Genomic DNA, 19,377 nt, shown 5'->3' with positions numbered 1-19,377 from the left:
TTAGCAGAATGACAAAAGGGGTATTGCTCTGAAAACTCGGTATATTAAGAGGAAAATTAAGCTTAAATTATATTGTTTATTTGGTAGTAAAAAGCCATAGTGCGTCACTCACATTTGGTTACAACCGAAAGTGATATTATCTGCAAAATATGGGTTTAGTTCTAAGAACTGGAAATAACCATGTAATTAGTTTAACCACACTGAGATCAGTAAGGGTAATTGACATATATTTGGGTTACACGATATATAAAGGGAAATTACGTTATCGCTGACGTTTGTTCTTGGGAAATATTTTTAAAGCCTGATTAGTGAAGTTATAACAAAACCACGACTCGTCAACAAAGTTACATTGGAATGAGTCAGTCAGGCTTAAAACATTCAAGTTGGCTAAAAACGGGTGCTTACAATATTTTTTATAACGAAACCACCTGGCAGTTTTTATATAGAAACTAATAAAGTTGACTCTAATGAAGATAAGTAAAAATAACGTTTAAAAGGTTATATTTTTACTATACTTCAAGAGGGATTTCTGTTAAATAACTAAATTACATTAACTTTAAGTTAATCAACAATCACGTCCAACGATTCGTGAAAATACACAACAATTTTGGGGAATTTCTGACATTTTTGAGGGTTGTCTAGAGTGTTGTGCGTTTTGTGGTCGCCAGGGAAGATTGTTATGCCGAGAACACATGCCCCAACAACATGGATATATATATATAGGCGGTAGTGGCGGACGTCGACAACACCTTCGCGTTCCAATTACAATTTGGCAGCCGATCAAAAGGCGGCCCGCCCGCGGTCAGCGTCGGCAGAGGCGGTGTCGGCGGCAGAGGCGGCACTTGTGCATGCCAATTTAATTGCAACGAAAAGCAACAAGAAAATAAACAAAAAAAAAAAAAAAAAACGAGAGGTCGGAAAACGTTGGCGGCGTTTTACATCATGCTCGCTGGCCAAAAACAGCCAAAGGTGTGGATGTATCTCACGGATACAATGCTAAAGATACAGTCACAGATACAGATACACTCGCAGTTGTTTGTGCGTTGAACGCCCAATTTGACGCCCCATTGTTGTTGTTGCTGGCGGACCCGATCACATGCAGCTTCTAAAATAAACTGTGGCAAAAATTTATAGTCGAAAAGGCGCAAGCACACAAAAATGTGCGCATTGCTAATTGCGTCTAAAATTAGACAGCGCCAGATCCCCCAGATTCCCCAGAAGCCCCGGGAGCCCTGATCACTGAAAACAAACAAAAACGTTGGTGGTACGATAAAAAACCCCTCGAACCCCCCCCTTAATAATCGTAAAAGCGATGGTAATAACATTATAGCAAATGTTTAATATCATAATTATTATTATTAGGTTATATTTTATAATATAATTAATTAAATTTCTGTGCAAAATACCATATAGCTGTCATTATTAAGTTTAAAACAAAAAGAAGTTCTTGTCTAGTTAGTAACTATCTAGATATTATCCATTAAATAGTATCTATTAAACTATTTTGTTATCTGTTGATCGTAGGGCTCTGTTAACAGCGACGTCGCGAGTTTAACAGCGACAGAAACGCCCACGCGCCGCTTTTAAGTCGGTAGGTCGGAAACAGCGGCATGTAACTAAAAATAACAGTACTTGGTTGGGTTAGGGGAGCATCTGTTACGCCCGAGAGTGGGGCAAACAGAGAGAGAAAGAGAGTACATGCGGACGCTCCATGGCCGCGGCGAAAATAAATTTCTAGCCGCGCGCGCCACTCTCGCGATTAAAACGCCATAAAAATCGCCAACGCTGTTAAAAACGCGCGCCACATTTGCGCTATCCGGTGTTGCGAATGCACTGCCCGAAAATTTCACATACATCAAATGTACCTGATGGGATAATATCACAAATAATGTGATAATAATTATACAATTTCCGAAAGACTAGTTTAAATTTGTTTGATGAATACAAAACAGTGATATGATGCGTCGGATTATATTATCATTCTATGTACAAACTTTAGATAATTATGACCTTAAATAAAACATTAAAATTGGGCCTGAAATGATCTTAATTTTCTCTGAGTATGATGCTGTTGTTTTCGCAAATAATGGCGCTGTAAATTTTGGCAAACCCGAGTGGGAGGATCAGAGCGAGTGGGAGCGAGACGGCCTGTGTGCGAGCGAGTTAGCAATCGCATTTGTTCCCCACATTGTGCAAAGTATTTTATTACTCATTAAGCGTAACGACGCATTTTGCCCAGAATTTTATTTTCGGCCAGGGAGGGTAATGAGAAAGGGGGTGGCGAGAGGTCGGTCGGCGGTGGGTGGGGTTTATTTGCGGCAGAAGGCTTAATTTTTCGACACAAACGTCAGCAAATACCCGACGACAGACATTCTAAATTTAGCAACAGGTAAAAAAACAATGCAAAAATACATTTTCCCCTTCCTTTCGAGGCTGTTGTCTTCGTTACGTTCTGCGTTTGTTTTTTATGTCGTATTTTTTAGGTTGCTCGGCCGAGCGACTTTATAAGTGCAAAAAAATGGAAGGGATCTGGGGATCGCGTGATGCGGAAAACGGATAACTGAAAAAGGGGGCAACTCAAAACGGGTTTATTTTTTAGTACGATCTAACAGTATCTTCTGGGGTGCACGAAGGTTATATGTTATAATATAATATATTAATATTTGAACCCGGTTTTAAAAGATTCGGTAGCTGTTAAAAGAAAAGTTTTGAATATTGCTATACATGATAGCATGATGTCTTGTTATTCGCAGAAAAGTATTGTAAAGATCAGAATTAAAATCAACATTAAACTCATTTGTTGTCTTTCAAGTGACCCAAATTTGAGGCTACAAAGGGAGCTACAATGTTTCCTAATCCCTCAGATATGGGTATATCTCAATGCCTTGTGGATCCTCGCTTTGCCGGCTCAGCCGGTTAATTTGCTGTTGAAATCCCAAAACCTGACTTGACTTTTCGACTGCTGGCCAAGTGCTCAACAGAGTGCACTTGGTGGCCCTTTGGTATTTGGTAAATATTGGAGTTTTTCCGAAAGTTAAGTCCGCCAATCCTTTCGCTGGAAGTCAAATCCCTCCGCCCACCCGCTCCCTGTCTGACTTTTCCGATGACGCCCACGTTGCTACTGCATCCATGCCTCCTAAACCGTCCTCGGAACAGTAGCCGGATGGCTTTTAGCAGGGCCACCTCCTCCCGGCCGAGGAAAGGGTTCCGATTTAAGCCATGTCCTGGTATTCGGTGGCTTAGTTGCGACCGCGTTAATTAAATCGCCTTAGACACGCTCGCCTCCTCCAAACGATCTGGACCGAAAAGGGTTCAGGATCGCCGCGGAAAGGATTAGAGATTGGTTGGGCGTGCAGGTAGGGTTACAAGTTGCAACGGGTTTCCACGCTTTCTATTAACAGGATGATCATGCCCATCAAAGGGCTAAAACCACACACCCATAAAACCGAGTGTGCAACAATGCCACTGCGCGTGTGCAACAACTCTTCCCTATCCTTCCATATCTATAACCATGCCATACCGTGGCCATACCCTTTGGCCATCTCAACCCGGTTTATTGCACCCTTTTGGCACTTTTTACCTAGCCATGGCAATCCTTCGCGACTGAGTCGCCGTGACGTTGTTTGTTTATTTGCCATAAAAGGATTATGGGCGTGGTGGGTGCAGGTATACCTCTATCCCTGTCTATCTATCTATATCTATATGCATAGGATTATACGTAGCTCTCACGCCGCTGGACCAAGTTAACCCGTTGAAACTTGAGTTTTGGAGAGGATTTCAGCGAGAGATCGATGCGTACGGCTCTTTTGGTCAAATGCATACGAATACTTCTACGTTTTTTTTAGTTTAGGGTTTCCTGGTACTGGCAGTTTTCCCTTTTCCTTGACTCCCTTTTTTAATGCCCGCTCCTCCCTCATAATTTTCTCTAAAAAAGTCAACTCGCCTCCCATAAAGAAAAAACAACAAACCAGCAGACGTTACATGGCATTGCGTAAAAAACGAACGCAGTTCCCTGAATTCTCAAAAGTCGACAACGAATTGCATAAAAAATGATTTCCTCACATTTACGAGTTCGGCTAAAAAACGCGTCAAAAAAGTGAGGAAAAAAACAAACCTTAGATGGCGGGTGGCTCAAGGTGAGGATCTTTCGATGGATGGGTTCGCAGCATGCAGAAGGATTTTATGGTTTTATTTAGGGTTATTTGACGGTAGAGAGCCTTCAATGTCAAATCAATTGGCGGACAAACGTCAAACTCGCAGGACAGGTAGGGCTCGGCGATCGGGGAATCGGGAAAGAGTGGAAAGAGTTCTACGGCTTTTACCTAGCCAACTGAGTAGTCTCGCGCCGAAAGAGGTTCTCTCTGGGATAGAGTTTAGAGTTTCCACGGATTAGCCCTCTGCGTCCGTTGTTCAGGGGTTTTACGATCCACCAAGCTAATGTCTTTCATGGCCTTGATGGCTAATACCGCCGATGCGAACCCGCTGCCGCTGCCTGATTCGCAAAGAGTTTTTACGACACGCCATGCCACCATGCCACCACGCCACGCACCCAGGAAACTCATTCCCTCTCCTCTTTCGGCCGATTACGAATCCTTGCCAATTTCCGGGAATATCATTTCGCCAACGCCAGAGGGCGCTCTGCATAAATTTGGCTAATCGCCGCCGAGGAAAAAATAAAAGCGAAGATAGCTTATAAAAGGTAGCTCAAAGCAGCCGCCTAATGCCCAAATAAAATCGTCTGGTCCCAAAAACTTGTTGAGTTAATTATGTGGAGACTAATTTGACTGCCTCTGATTGGGGGCACCGTTAGGAGGCAGCTGCTCCTGCCCATCACTTCGATCCCAGCCGATATCTACATAAATATTTCCCTAATGACAGGATGTGTTTGGCAGCAGTGCTAAAATACAAAAAAAAAAAACAAAACAATTGAGTTCCCAGCGAGTGGGCGTTCTGCTTGGTAGCTGGAACAGAAACACAAAAATGCAAAAATGCCATTAAAACGGGCTGGCGAACTCAGCGCGAACAAAGGCAATCGAGTGCCGAACTGCAGAAGTGCACGCGGATCGATGTGTATAGATGATCGTCAGTCGTCTTGGTCGTCGTTGAGGTGCTAAAAATGTTTTACGAGTCCCAACAAATCGTGACCAGACCCAGACATGGCCGCATACAACACCATCCGCCCCAGACTCAAGATGCCAGATCCCAGGTTTCCCGAAAAGCTCTCCCACCAGCAGCCCCAGTTGAAGGTGTCGATGCTCTATCAGTGCTGGCCCAAGAAATGACAGATGGACGAACTAAAAATACCCTTGCCTGGGATAGAAAGTATCTTAAAGATCGCATAATCTATCCTTAGTAAGTTTAGATTCTTAATAACCTTGGTATTTAAGCAATCGAAAAGAAAATTAGTTCCCTTTTTTACAATTCAAAACAATTCCTTCTACTGAATGACCCTGCTGATGGAAGGGTACATCCTGCCCCCCCCTACAAGGTAATCGCGTGCAGGAGGAGCAGATACTTGGGGAGCTCAACAGCAACGGCAACTCAAGCATCCGATGATCCAACCAAACCGAACGACGACAATCACAAAAGGCAGCCTCAAAGAAATCGGCTCTGGTATCGATCATAAATGCGCGGGGGGAGTTGAAGGATCAAGGGGGCTGAGGGAGCTGAGGGATAGAGTTGGGGGAGGGCGGTACCACCAAGTCGTGGCCGGCGTTGCATGCACTATTGAACTTTCTGAATGAAACCGACAGGCTGCGGCAAAATAAGCGGCAGCAGAAGCAGCAAAAGCGGCCGATCCGCAAAAAGTCGGGGCGTTGAGCCAAGAGGCAAGTTGTAATTTACACTCAGCCAGCCGAGCCGCTGGGGTGGTGTTGGGCACCAGGAAAAGGGGATTGAGTGGAGAAACTGCAGCATCCACATCCATATCCAGGTCCACGGTACTCCCCATCCACTCAGCGGGCAGCTTGTCACGGCGGTGGCGTTGGAGGTTCGCCAAGATCATGCCCAGCGATTACCTAAACGCACACACAGACCCAGGGAGCCGGGCTTCAAATCCTTGAGCTGCTGCTGCTGCATAAATTATATTGCGGGGGGAGGTGGGGCATCGCGAATGCTGACCAACCGGTCCAAAGGTCCGTCCTTCTGTTCCAACGTTTGCATCTGAATCCGAATCGTCTGGCACACTTATTGCGCAAAATGCGCGCTCCACGAAGCATGGCCAGAGCGCTTGGGGTTCCAAAAATACACTGAGAAAAGTTGAAGTGTGTATCATAAAATATTAAACACTTCAAGAAATGAGATTCCAGATTTTTCTGTTATTTAAATAACACTATTATACATTTTTGCTGAAGATGGATATCTAAATATCAAAGTAATGTTATAATAATACTTTTGAAATAATATCCTCTTGTAATAATAGTATAATAATAATTTTTCTCAAATAGGTACTTGTTTCTCCCAGTGCCTTTCGGGAGCTGCAGAACTGAAACATTTGAGGCTGGCGAGCGATCGTCGCGCCGGCGCATTGTTTTCATTTTATGGAGATTAACATTGCTGCGTCTGCCACCCGGCACCCCCCACCCCATTCCCTCCGAAGACACCTCCCAAGCTCCCCTTCTTAGATATCAGCATCTCCGACAAGCATCCGTTGCAATAAACTCTTTTTGTGTTCTGCTCCCCTGCCCGATTTTACTTGTTTTTCATTTCGGCAAGTCACGACCCGCGTAATGAGCTATATGGCGGCGAGTGGCGGAGGTGCAGATCTGGGGGCACCGAATTGAATGGGGGATGGGGGTATCTCTGCCAGGGTCTTCTCTTTGTCTGGCCCCAAAAGGAAGTCGCACCACCGAGAAAATGTTAATTTTTCTTATTGAGCAATGCGGCGATAATTAACCTCGTTGGTTACATAGATGGAAAATGCCGAAATCAGATTCAATTTGGAAGTACAATCAAAAAACGGCCAAGTCTTTGAAATTTTGTGCTTCAATGAGTTGGAATAATTTTGAGCTAACTGCACTGAATATTAATTTTGAGGGATTAATTATAATTGTTTATCAAATTTATAAATTTATCTTGGTTTTCATTTATTTTAAGTTAGACTTGCTATGTTACTTAGATTTCATCTCCTTACGTTTAAGGCCGCAGCGTTTTTCTCCGAAAGCAGATTAACTTTGTGTTAAGATCTACTTTACGATCGTCTTTGTAAGTTCACAACATGTCTGGAAAAAACTGATACCACTCCACGTGAAATCTCCGCAAAACCCTTTTTTGTCTCGTTCCCATAAAAAATCACATTTGACTTTTTGGCTTTTCGACTTAAAAACATAGTTCCCTAAGGACATCTTCTTTATCTATCCAACTCAATTAACACCAAGGTTGCGGGCTGTTTTTTAAGCCTTTTGCCTAATCAAAAAATGTGGAAATTCCGAGAAACCTAATAAATTCCGCTTAAGCCCCTACAATTTGCCAAAATAAAGATTGCACTTCTAAAAAAAAAACATTTTAAAAAATCGCTACAAACTTCCCGGAATCTGGTAAAAAACTTTATTGTTCCAGCCGGATTTTACAACCCGCGAAGAGGACCCGAAAGAGTTGACACCGAACTGAACTGATCTGAACTGGACGGGTCAGAGGATGGCAGAGCAGAAAGGCTTAAAAAACGGACGGAGGTCGTAAAACCCGTTGAGGATCGTAAAAAACAGCGATCCCGGGTCGAAATTCGCCACAAAGGACGCGACAATCGCCACCACAATGGACCGTAACCCTCTGGCAAAAAAGGAGTCGAGACAACCGCAACAATGGCCAAATCGGCAAAGGATTGTCCTTCGACCGGGACGAATTAAAAAACGAAAGTCAACTCGGAGGGCGAAACAATTGAGGATCGTAGGATCGTTGCAAGGACATGCGCTTGGCATGCGTTTTCGCCAAAGTCGAAATCAAAATCGCATTCGGGTTAGGAGAAAGTCGTAAAATTGCGAGCGTGTGCACGAACGTGGAAGGGTCCAAGGTTGCGAAAGGATGTGTTCGGCTTAATCCTTGCACATTTTCCCTTTCAGCCGTATTCCCTTCAGCGTGTTTGCCAATATTTTGATTTCGAAACTAAACAAAAACGCCCACCGAACTGAACTGACGTGAACTGAACCGGGTTCAGGTCGCTGCGAAGGGCTTACGGGAAGGATTAGTCGCGTTTAACCATGACGCGGATTTCGCGGGAACTCAATGGATTCGGCCACTCGGAAGAACTGGAATTCGTGGCGAAACGGGGCGGTCTGTGTTGCTGCGTTTAGCAAAGGATTACGGCCCATTTCGACCATAATTAGAGACAACAAGTTGTAAAGCCATTACCCAGCCTTTCCCGCCACCATTTTACAATTTTTTCTCCTGCTCCGTCAAACTCAGTCAAGATGCCAAATCAAAAGTTAAACGCAGTGTCAACGAAGGTCGAGTTCTATGTAAATTCTAAAGATGTGCACTAATTTTTTGCTACAATTATGGAGAAGTTTCCAAAAAAAAAGGACACAAAAAGCCGCTCTGTATCGTAAAACCCGAGAAAGGGTTTCGGCCAGGACAATGATGTCCTGCGATGCGCTCTACTTTTTTATTGGCCAGCATTGTGCGTTTTTTGTGCCCGTCGATCCAGTGACCTAGTTCGGGTTTTCGTTCCTGATCCTCGCAAACCCCTTTAGCTGACCCTTGAGCGGATAGTTCCGTGGTTCCCGGAAGAACTGACTCAGAGTTTTTGTGTTTTTTCTGCTTTGTTAAAAATTAGTCTTGCTTTGCTTTGAGGCAACTTTTTGGGAATTTGTTTTGAGCAGCGCGTTTTTCGGCTTAAGTAGAGCAATTCCCTTAGCGTCTCCGGGGTTTTTATTGCTTTTATGATATCTACTCCAGTTTAACATTTTAATTGTGGCAAAGGGTTTCGCCCTGCTCTCGTCTGAATTTCAGTGATTTTATGGGTTTTTCGAGTATTTATGGTTGGCAGGGAAAGTGTTGACATGATGGTGAGTTTTAGGTTTTTAGGTTTCGGTTTCAAGCTGAGTTAAAACTCCTCATCTGTCACCAAGCCACGGCGATCTGTCAAGGTTAAAGGTGGACCGATTCTGGCCAGTTGTCATTAGCAAAGGTTAAAGTTGATCATTAGTCGAAAAGGTAAAAGGCAAACTGAAAGCGAGAGTTAAATTAGAAGCAGTGACACTCTTTCGTAAGAAAAATACTAAAAACAGCTGAAAATCTTTTAAACTTGATAGACTTAAAAAAAGATTCAATAAAAAAGATTTTCGATTTGCGTAGCCCTCATTATCACTTCTAATTTTACCAGCTGCTACCTATACAGATTGACTGGTCTCTCTACAGATTCAGAACAGGTCTCTGCCCAAAACCACAAAAATTGCAACAATTATTAGCTAAAAATTGGGTCCGCTTCTAACCACAAAAAAGAAAACAGGGCCAAAAACGAACAGCAGGGCTCGGGGCAAATAAAAAATCATGAATAGAAACAAAAACCGCAAAACAATGCGAAAATCCATAGAAAAACACGTCTGCGGCTGGCCACAAAGAAGTGCGACAATTTTTGCGCGTGTACTGAACTCATAAAAAATAATTAGAACAAAAAATGGGAACATGTCGAGCAGCAGGACGAGTGCGCATGTTGCCAAAATATGCTGATTCATAAGTTGTTGGCCAAATTTCGGCGATGACCTGCGGAATTCGCACTAAAAATTCGCGAGCAGGTCGCTCTCTTTTTTTGTTTGTTCATCTTTTTTGTCACGTGCTGGTGGGTGTCCTGGTGTTCGGGGCGAAAGGTCCTTCGAGGATTGTTGCAAATTATGCGAAATTATGTCATGCCGTGAGGCGGTCGAAAAAGGACATCGGACTGGCGGACAGTTCCGCTAAAAATGGAACGAGATCAGAACATTGAGATCAGAGAACGAGAACGCGTTCCCATTCTTAGGGGAAAAAAATTTATGATCCTCTCATAAAAACATATTTCGGTCACTTACGTAAGAAATTCGTCCTTTTTATGTTGTCCCTGTCTGGCCTTGAGAAATTACGCAAAAATCTCGTCGCATATCGGACTTTTTCCCGCCCATCTATGGATCATCCAGGACATGTAACATTTTTTTCTTCCTTCGCCACTCATTAGGATTTCAGCAGCAGCATCAGCTCAAGGACAGGCCTTCCCCTTAGTAATTAAAAGTTTTTTATTAATTACACAAGTCCGTCTCATTAATTATCCGCAGATCCGCATCGCCCATTGCCCATCGCCCGGTCAGCCAAATCGTTTTGCACATAAACAACATTATCAAGAGTCTTGGCAAAATGCGATTAAGTTGGCAACATTAACCGGCGACAGGTAAACGTAAAAAAGGTAAGATCCGACCAGTTGGCCGGGACATTCGGGTGGCAATTAATCACCTCTCTTGCATCTGGCCGCATCGACGGGAGTCACCAAGATCCAGAGCCTGGAGCAGCACAAGATGCTGGAGCCAGAGCTGGCCAAGTAGCCGGATCAGGAACTGCTGATGGAGCCGAGATAGGGCCAAAAGACGATAATGGCCACGATAACTCCGAGCGACTTTGTATCTGCATGATCATTGACAGCAGATGTTTGGAGGAAGGGAAGAGATTGAAATTTTAGCCCAAAATTAGAATTTAAAGGGGAGTTCTTAATTAAATTTATGTTTAACACAATTTTATAATGTCATAATGAAAACTAAAGTCGCTTAAAATGAGTTTTTTGTGGAAGAACCATCATAATAATATTGAATATAAAGTAATTAAGTTAAGTATATTACATTTAATTGAACTTAAAGAAATTATAGTCAATAAACTATAGTTATCATATCATATCATCTAAAAGCCATCGCTTTAACTTTTCAACATTTTCCTAAAGACTCCAATTAAATGTTTGTCCGGTAATTGTTTACAAACCACCCATAAAAGGAGGATTCATGCAGGTGGCCTTGCCGGTGGGGTAAAAAACTAAAGTGTTATCGATATTTCTCAATCATCACTCTATAAATTTGAAATCTTTAAGTATGTGCTTGGTTGGTGTCCAAATTGAAACCGAAGTGCGAGATGGGCATGGGCATCTTTTTCCCTTTTAATGGCACCTGCCTGCAAGCGGAGATTTCGGCTGGCAGACACTTTTACTTTTATATCCTGTTAACAACCCGTAATTTGGCCAATTTAGCACTTGTAAACGCGCTTTCGCCGCTCTAATGAGGTACAAAACGTTTGGCCGGCGAGAAAACAGGATGATGGCCAAAATAAAAAGTGGAGTTTTGAGCCCGGGCCAAAATTAACATATAAAATAACGATGGAAACAACAGATGAAAAAAGGAGGAGAGACACCTCTCTTGACCCAAATTGAACGTTTTCTACCAGGCAGATTGAGTTCGAGCCCTATAACCACCAAGCTTTGGTGATGGACTCACATTAAATCCGACCAGGATGGGCTGTACCCGCTGCAAGTGGAGCGCAATTACACAAATCTGCCGAGGATTCGGAGTCGGATTTCAGAGACTCTCTGCTCGGTGGTGTTAATTTATGCGTTGGCCATAAAAAAATCGCCACCAATTACCTACGAAATGCTTCAATTATGGCCTGCAAACAGCTGCTGCCGCAGCTGAAACCCTTTTTAGCACTCGGGATCGGAATCTGAACACTGCCTTTGAACTTCAACGCCGATCTGGAAGCATATCTAATTTGGGTGCACCGATTTGCTCAAGGCCACACTGGTCACACAACCCATGTCCGTGTGATTCCAGTTTCCAGATTCCAGATTCCAAGACCATGAAATGCTCTATTTTATGTGAATATTCCGGCATTTGTTTCGTGCCGAAAGCGTAAACAATTTCCCAGAAACCCAAACGACTGCGATAAGCGCAATAAGTGGGGCATAAAAGTGCAAGCATTCGTGGGGATTGGAGACTCTGTTCCAGAAGGGGCATCAGCGCTATATCTGGTTACCCATTACCCATTACCCAGTGTCCATTGCCCATTATCCACCCGACTGACATTGACCAGAAGCGTGTCACAGTCACCGGTGCTCAGCGATGACCAGTCGCCAGAAATCCGTCGACTTGCTGACTTGTCGCCTGTCATTAGCCAGTCGAATGGCGAATGTTTGTGATAAAAAATGATTCGTGATCGTGGCGCGGGCAGCGGGCAGCGGCACTTTCATTGGAAACCTTGAAATCGTATCTGCTGCGGTGGGTTATATCGTATATATGTGTATCGTCATTATTGCTGACTCAATTGATAAAGGAGAAGTGAACCCAGGGCGGAGAGTAAGAGTAATCGGGCATAATTTGCATATGCCCAATGAGCTACTTGTTTCGCGCAACGGCCCTTGATTAATGTGCTCCTTTAACTCGTTAAACAGCGACAAAATTGGGGTATCAATCAAGAGTTATGTTTCCATTTGCGCAACATTAAGGTTTATGTTTCATTAAAAACGTATATTTTTCCTTTACCATATGAAATAAATAATAAAATGCAGATGCGATTTCTTGAAGTTTTGTAGGATGTGATTTTTGCAGGTTTTTGAATTTCACAATTGAGCATATATTTTTTCCCAGTGCATAAACCAAAGGGCTCTCTTGGTTATTCCCATATATCTCCATTTCTGTTGGTTTAATTGGCGACAATTGTCGGGTTGCGACCGAGGAAAGTTCACCTCGAGTGGCAGGTGCTCCGTCCACAGCGCTCCTGTCACTCCTGCTCCACTTTTAACCCTTCGTGAGCCGTGATAATTAAGCCAAAGTGAAAAGCAAGCGTACTGCTAATGAAGCTCATTTAACTGAATTGGAGGGGAAGTATTAATATTCTGGAACTGCGGACCGGTCATCAAAAGTGGTTAAATCGCATTCCAGGACTTCGGTTGAGCCTGGGAACTGAAAACACACAATTAGTCAATTAATCAATCAGGTTTCACAAGCTTGAGTCAATAAAGAGGGTGACTAGTAGATCGCAATTAGGTCGTGTTTAAAAACGTCGAACCGTGTTATTTTAGCTGATTTCGGAAATGAGTTAATGGGTAATTACATAAGTAAGTGCGGTTTATTATTCACATCTGCTATCTTAAGTTTTTACATTCTAAAATCTATAACCTTAGTACTGCCTTAAGTTTGGACGTATGTTAACAGATCTTCAAGAAATATCCCTTTGAATCGTTAGAAAGTACATGAGAAGTCTCTCGTCGGGAAACCACAATCCTTCTCGCATTTCCTCGACTTTTCCCTAAAAACGGGCACCTTCAAAGTCGGGTTACACCCACTCATTTCGTATCCGGGAATCCGTATGCTCACTTCATCGACTCCTGTGTGGCCGCTCGACTGGTAGCTAATGGATCTACACCTCGGGATCGGGCACAGCCTCTCCTGCCCAGGGGCTACTTAGCAAATAGGGAAAGAGCAAGAAGTCTGCTACTTACACGCAGTACAGATCGCTCCCCAGACAATTGCCACATCACGCTTGTTTGCCCTCACATTAACGCCGCCGACGATGCGGATGATGATTCCGGCGATGCTGGAATGCTGGCATGCCGATGATGACGAGGCGAGACAAATCCTTTCGGTCTGGAAATCGGGCCCGGGGCTTGGGATTGTCTTGGATAAACATTTGCACAAGGCGAGGCATTAGGACAAAGCGGCGGACAACGCGTGATCGTGATCGCACAAACAGAGATCAAGATCCGAGGAAACCCTTGACCATTTGGGTGGGCTAAAACGTGTACGTAGCTATTTTGATAGCCACCGTTTTTTGTTCGAAGCATGGTGTTGTCTCTCCCATTTTCTGGTAGCCGACCGCCTGGCGTCAGACGCGCGCTGTTTGCTTGAGAAGAATTCAAAAACAAGAATGATTAATGCCCGGCGAAGGCAGGGCACTCATAGAATCTTCGTCATCTCGAGCAGCCAGATGAAGCACCATCCTCGCTGGCAAACAACATAATCAAGCGCACATCCGTTCCACAGCGATCCGCTCGGCTCATCCCCCGCCCCCATTGAAGAACTCCACCGGCTATATGCTAATGGAGCAACCAAGTTCGTCACCAAGCAAACACACAGATTCCTGGAAGCCAGGCAGCAGAAAATGACAACAAAACGACTGGGAATGTGGAGGCACGGAAACCGACCTGCATTCGGCATTAGTTTCGTAAAACTTCTAGGGGGAGTCATCTCACACACTCACTGACCATCCACCAGGAGCGGAGTTACTGAGCACCACCTAGTTGCTTAATTAAAAATATAAATTATAAAAAATTCGACATTTGTTATATTTTGAAGGGCGTGCGTTGAAGATTAAGTATAGAAATCTGGTTAATTTTATAAACATGATCAATCAAAATGAACTGATTAAGATTTCCACTGAATTTCAATATCCAAACAATTAAATAAAATAAACCTTTTAGTAATGCCAAAAATATATTATGCAAGCTTTGATTTTATGTTCGCAATTGTACAGCAAGTAAAATGATATACCACTTACTAAACGCTTTGTTGTTCAATTATTTTTGTACTTTTGTCAACTTTTTTCATTGTCATACCACATATGTGAGTATTTTAAACCGAATTGAGACCTGAAACACTTTGCATATTTGGTACTTCAATTTCACTGTTCAACTGCACAAACAGGGGACTCTTATTTCTGGAGTTTATTTTGATTTATTTTTTTGCTTTGCTGGTGTGCCATATATTTTGCTGACTTTGGCGATCCATTGGAGGCGACCTCGGTCCGCTCCTGATCTCGTGGATATAGTCACGCATGGAAGCGAACACTTGGCAGCAGCGGAAGTTGAGACCGCGGGCACGCGCTTTTGCTTCTTTTACCTTGGGTTATTGGGGCTTGGGGACTTGGTCTATGCTCTTGGAGCTTGGGTCTTGGATCGTGGATCTGGTATCTTGTATCTTGGTTCTTGCGTATGTGTCTGGGTCGCATTCGTATTCCTATTCGCACTCGGAGTCGCTAAGTTGTCGTCGCTTCTAACAGGGCTGTGGAATTATTCAGGCGCAACTTTGTCAACGAGCTGGCATCCCCATAATTTGCAATTCGATGCTCTCTTTGCATTTCTGCGTGTTGGCATTTCATTTGTGGTCACCAGCGTGGACGGATTTGCATATGAATGAGGCACGGAGACAGAGCCATCGGCCATCGGCCATCAACTACCACCAGTTGGGTTAGGCCCTCCTCCGATCCAATCTGAATCTTCAGTGCTGCGCATGCGCGCCTTCGCTTGTCGCCTCGTTGATTTGCAAACGCAATTGTGATGAACTGTCTTCTGTCTTCGCAGGCCCCCGTTCTTCTCGTTCTTCTCGATGCCTTCTTGGATGCCGAAGACGAGGAGGAGGACCGAAGTCTGAGGACTGAAGACGAGTCTTTGACCGTCGCCGCAATTAGCATTTGAAGTTGCATTTCCATTAGCATTTCGTGCATAAATCAGCGTCTCAAGTGGCGACCACTTTGGCGTCGTGTTGTTGTGCAAACACTGGGACCTTGGGCTTACTGAATCTGAGGAATCAGAAGAATCGGTGGAGTCGGAAGAGGAGCAAGTCGCAGGAGAGAAAAGGGGCTGTGCTGCGTCATTAGGAATGCCTCGGGCACCTGCTAAACACGCTAACTGCTTTGCATCCTGTTTCGTTCTGGAGTGGTATTTTCTAATTCATTTAAATGTTGCTAATATTTAAGGAATGTTTAAGATATTAATGATGCGAAAACATCAAACATTCCTTGTATATTTTTATAAAAAATGATCAAAAACTTTATTATTAGTTTAAGTAGATTATCATATGAAACACGTTTCCTGTTAAAAGTAGAATGATTCTCTGTTGTCTGCTTTGAATTGTCTCGTTTGGAAATCTATTCTGAAAGTGAGATTCTGGAACATGAATAATTCATTTGTGGAAACACTTTGTCGTGCCCACCTGATATTTCACAAAGAAGACTTCCTGTTCAAAGTCAACCTAGATTTCCCCTGCACAATTTGTAAATGGCGAAGCATTAAGTGCTAATTTCCCTGAAATTTCTGCAGAGCGCACAGGTTTCCCATAACCCACTTCTGGTTCCCCATATTTGGTCACGCTTACCTTGCCAAAAAGCCCCCAAATCCCGCACTGCCCGGCCACCCAGAGTCTGTGTGCTCACTGTTCGGATGACGGCTGACGTCAAAGATTTGCGTAGAGAGGCGGTTGCCAATTTGGCTCATTGAGAAGCAGAAAACTGCGTGCGGATGTGTGTTTTCGGTGTGTTGGCATGGATGGGGGCATTTGCGGGAAAATTCTGCTGAATGAATGTGTACTCAAATGGTGCCGGTTGGAGGTCTAAAGTTGGGGAGCGGACTACGGACCGCGAACTGCAGACGTAAGACCCAACGTATCCACGCATTATATCTGCGGTCACATGAGGCCGCGTGCGTCAGTTGCTGCAGACGCGTGGCCCTGTCTCTGTGGAGCCAAAATCCGTAGCTCTCTGCATCATGGATACGAAGCCCACCTGATCCGGTCCCAACAGATCCCCACATGTGCTGCCCCCGCATGGCGCAACACATTAAAATGCTTATGGGCAAATTGCTGGGGCATCGCTCATTATTACATTACACTAATTGCACTTACGCACGAATGGCGTTCAACCTTGGACCAGGATTATATTATCGCAGTCCGGTTTTAAAGCCCAATCCGCCGCAGATTAACAGTAGTTAAGCGATCGTTTAAGCGGCCAGTTAAAGTCTGTCCGTTTCTGTTGCTGTTTTCAGTTGGCCGGTTGTGTTTCTCGCCGCTGTCCCAAAACAATTGCCAATTTTTCAATGCCCAGCGACCGACGACGAGCGCGATAATGTCCGTCGCGATATGGCACTACCTCTGACTGCACTGGAAAAAATTACGTAATTTCATATGGAATATGTATTAAATAAGGCTTAAATAACGATGGAAAAAAGGGCTTATAACTACCACATATGTAACAGCATAAGAATGTATATCGCTGGCTTGGGGTTTTCGGATTATGAACACATATCTGTTCCTCGGATATTTTCTTGCTGTGCATATCTGGCAGCAGCACCTGTAATGCCCCCCGAGATGGAGGAGTGCTGGTGGGTGGCGGGATGGGGGATATGGGTGACGGTAGATGGGGATCTGAGCGGATTGCCCGTCAGCCAAGGTTGGTTGCCAAGTCGTTGGCATCCACGGACAACGCAACACGCGACAATGAATTTCGCATATGTCACAAGGCGATCCTCCGACCATGTCCACATCCCCTTTCCCTTGTTAAAACAAAAAAATAAGAAATACAAAAAGCAGCGATGATGCCAACAGCATCCCATGTAAACAGTGGAGCAGTTGCAGCAGCTGAAAGGCAATGCGAATCTTTTAGCCGATTTTGGGTTTTTTGTGCTTTTCTTCCATTTTTTGTTTTGAGACTAAAGGGAACAATCACTTTTATTTGGGGATTGTCACCCTGCACGGGGAATAATGCGATTATTTGGTTCATGTAACGATATAGATATACTCCATAGGTTCATGTGTTCAATTCACAATGTACTGATATATACTAGATTTGTTAGCCTAGTCATAGTCATTTTTCCTTTTTTATGGTTTTTTTTATACTGATTGTAGGAAGCAAATATAAAATATTGCTTTTCAAAATCAAACTCTTATATAGTTATGCTCTTTAACTCTTCTGTAGCTCATTAAGAAGGTTTTTAGTGCCGAACCCTTTGGCAGCTAAATGAAAAACCTTGGCACTCTGGGATATCTCAGTGAAGCGGGCAATAAGCGGCGATCACAATAAATGCCAAGCATCATCGATGGGTTTCTCTCTTTTTTTTTTTTTTTGCTGCCCAGGCTTTATACATATACATATAGTGGTAGTACATCCTCACTGCCTTACATCGACGACGAATATCGGATAATTTTTGGCATGTCTGTGCAATTACCTTTATGTTTATGCGATTTCGCAAACGGCCCCGTTCGAGCCCATAAAAAAACAGCCGAATAAAATATATAAGTATATATATGGATATAGTTATGTGTGTGTGTGCCAGGCGGCTGGCACTTTGGAGGACAATGGGGCAACAGGTGGGACCAATGCGAAACTGAGTCAAATCTTTTTATAACTAAATCCCGGCGGGATATAAAAGGCTTAAGCTGGAGGCATCTTGGCCAAATTGGATGCTGATTGCCAGCGATTTGGATTTGGAGCTGGAGCTGGCCTAATGATTGCTAATTTAATGTCCGCTGTGCCAGCGGAAATGGCACTTAAGTGAGGTGTTTGCCATATTGGGGATCCCAATGTGCATGTGGCTGGTTAGGGATACAAATCCTATCATCTTCCATCCGAAGGACACGTGCGGCTACGCATGAGCAGACCCAAATTGGTAATCGCACCTTGTGATGCTCGCCGGAAGTGGAAAAGGCGAGTATGCATAAATCAGGTTTATTTCATCCAATCCATCAGATAGCCAGTTTATAAAGATCTCAACCACCCACTGGGGCGCGTGTGCGAACCGCCTGACCAACAATAACAAAATGCAAATGCCCACCTTGTTATTTTTGGGATGATCGCGATCGGTTGAAGTCAAGAGAAGGAAAAAAAAAAAATAACAAATCAAAGGCAAGTTCACGCGTCATCGGCAGGCTAAAAATTCGATTTAGCCGCAAAAACAGCACCTCCTCCGATTTACACGCCCACGTCTGGACTTAACAGACGCAACCGCCCCCTTTTCGCCTCTCCCTTTCCAAGATTTTATTTAATTTTCGGAGAAAAGTTTTCCCCGCGTTTGCGATCGCTACATATTTTTGACAGCCTCCGTTCGCATTGACGTCATTGACGTGCTGCAAAGGAATTTGTTTTTCGTGAAAAATATTTTCGCGTTTTGCACTTGTTGCTTGTTTTTGTTAGAAATGTGTTCAGCGTGAGGGTAATGCAAAGATAGGGTATACAAAAGGGTTACTTAGGTCGTGGAATTGGAAAGAATTCAACACGCTCAGGAGAACTTTCTTGCCTTAATACATTATCAATGTAAATGATTTGATGTCATACGGTATGTATTAGAAAGTAAGATTTTATAAAATCAATAGATTATGGACATACTTTCTCTAAGGAACTTAAAAAGTACGTAATAAAAATAGTTCTCTAGGGTATCTTTAATTCGTTTAATATAAAATTGTGTCTAAATACTAACCGCTGTTATCGTTCAGTGAAATGGATTTTTAGGCCGACTGCTGACGCCTTTGGACCACCATCATCATCATCAAGATCACCAAACACACATTACTCGCCCAGCAATTGCGATCCGCATGCGATCTGGCTTTTGCCAATTTTAGCGATCGCTGCCTAGCTGGTTCCACTGACCAATGGCCGATTGGAGATCGTCATCAC

Source organism: Drosophila sechellia, chromosome 3L, assembly GCF_004382195.2.
Source record: "Drosophila sechellia strain sech25 chromosome 3L, ASM438219v1, whole genome shotgun sequence".
Taxonomy (NCBI): domain Eukaryota; kingdom Metazoa; phylum Arthropoda; class Insecta; order Diptera; family Drosophilidae; genus Drosophila; species Drosophila sechellia.
This window is presented reverse-complemented; position numbering follows the sequence as displayed.